Genomic DNA, 2,361 nt, shown 5'->3' with positions numbered 1-2,361 from the left:
TCTTCCCAAGAACCCATGTACAAGTCAAATAATGAGAATGAAGTTAATAAGAATGAGATATATTGCAAATGCAATGACCAATATGAACTAGTATACACATACTCCTGCAATATGTTTCACGTGACCCACAGGGGACTCGCGAGTCCCTATACTCACCCGAAATCTTAGATCTCCCGGATCACATTGGGCATCCAGCCAATGTTGGTTATAACATCATTACTCTATCCAATACTATATCAAATCAAGCCATCCCGGACCATTCCATATGATTCATCAAATAAAGTATACAAGTGATATCATATGAAGTATGAAATGAATGTGCGTACAACTAACAACACAGTACCAAGGAAATGCCATGAATAGCTCAATTTCATTAATTAGACAATAATTGGAGTGATGAATGCACACACAATCGATATAACAAAGAGTCATCAAGTTTGGCCATAGTAAGCCCATTTCACCGAAACAATCAAGTCAATCAAGTAAATATAGAAGCTATCAGCTAAGGCCCACATGCTTTGACATTCTCAACTACACAACAATTATTCATTTGTTAATTTTCCCATATCACGACACCGGCACCTATACAAGTGCTCGTCACCTCATAAGTATGAGACCCCTATTCTCGATTACGCCCCTTAATTATTCATAACTAACACAAACACTTCATTAAGAGTCTAGTAAGTCTCAACTTTCCTTAATTTCGAAGCCCTAATGATCACTCCACAGACTTTCCCTTCCTTCAACCTCCGAACAAGCCCAACCTATTAAAAATTGGAATCTACATAAGTATACGAGTTTGTAGACACCCATATTGCTATACTAATATTCGGGCCCAAAAAGTCAACCCAAAAAAACAATCATGAACCCCAATGGTCAAAACTGTAATTTCATTGCAAAATTAGCTTAATTGTAGCCTAAAAGTCAAAAATGTCAAAAATCATTGAAATCCGATCACAAATCGACCTCCAAATCAACCTTTTACTTAAAATATCAATTACCTAAAAACCTCAATTTCTAAAATCAAAACATGGATGAAATTGCTAATTTAATGATGGAATCATAGGGAAATACTAAAATTAAGGTTAGAAAGTTATGTTCTAGCCGAAACTTGAAAATTGCCTTTGAAATCACCAAACCGAGCTATAGAACTTGAATTATGGAAGAATGAAATTTTTCTTGGAATTGAGGATATTTAACACAATCAGGGGTCTTCGCAATTGCGACCCCTAGCTCGCACATGCAGGCATCGTAAGTGAGATGAGTATGTAACGACCCGGTCAATCGTTTTGAGAATTGATACTCTGTTTTACTTGTCATCTATTCCAGAACCTCTGTAATAATTATTTTGACTTGCTTGCAAAATTTAAAGTCAAATGGATATCATTTGGTTCCCTTTGGGAGAAGGTTTAATTTGGAAATCCCGGTATTTAATTATTTAGATTAATTTTTTGTTTTGGAAAACATGCTTTGATTGGCGATCTGAAGATTTCCTTAGATTTGTAATAGTATTTACGACCTATAGAAAGTGATGGAGCTAATTTTAGAGTTTGTTTGGTTTGGTTTTGATAATTAAGCAAGTTTTAGTTTTTAATAGACCTATTTATGGCGAACAGATGGTCACAAGAAAAAAAACACCCGGATTGAAAATTTGTTGGTTCTGTTAGCTTCATATTGATGTTTATGACTCGCGAAAATTGATGGCTCGATTCCGGAAGCTTTCAGGTGAACTTTGGGTAAGGAAAAGGATATATTGAAAATCCTTAAATTAAGAAATGAAGAAGTTTGACCAAAGCTAACACTAGGGGTAAATGAGTTTTTTTCAAAATTTCGTTGATTCCATTAGGTCCCAAATGTGATTTACGACTTAGTCATGTCGTTGGTTTGGTTCCGTAAGGGTTCGGGTGATTTGGGTCAGCAGTTGAGAAACTCGTTAAGTTATGGAATTGGAGTTGACCATGGTCAACATCAGGTCAAAGCGATCCCGTGTTGATGTTTTGAAAGTTCCAACAAGTTCATATGGTGATTTTGGACTTGTCCACATGTTTTGGTGAGATTTCGACGAGTTTGGAATGGATTTGGGTTGTGTCACGCTCGTGTTTAAAGTTTCGACGTCGTTTCTTTGGCCATAATGGGTACCATATTGAGAATCATCGAATTTCGACGTTGTATGAGGGAGTTATGCCCATTTTAGTATTGGAAAAAACTATTGGTTCTTGGTGTGAGCATTTGTGTTTCATGAACGCAAAGGGGTCCTGCGAACGCAAAGAAGGATTTTCTGGGTTGATTAGTCAATGCAAAATATTTCTCTTCGCGAAGGCGATGAGTAAAAATGTCACGACCCAAATGGTGGGCGAACCC

Source organism: Lycium ferocissimum, chromosome 6 (genome assembly GCF_029784015.1).
Source record: "Lycium ferocissimum isolate CSIRO_LF1 chromosome 6, AGI_CSIRO_Lferr_CH_V1, whole genome shotgun sequence".
Classification (NCBI taxonomy): Eukaryota; Viridiplantae; Streptophyta; class Magnoliopsida; order Solanales; family Solanaceae; genus Lycium; species Lycium ferocissimum.
The sequence above is the reverse complement of the archived record's forward strand: the minus strand, read 5'-3'. Positions refer to the sequence as shown.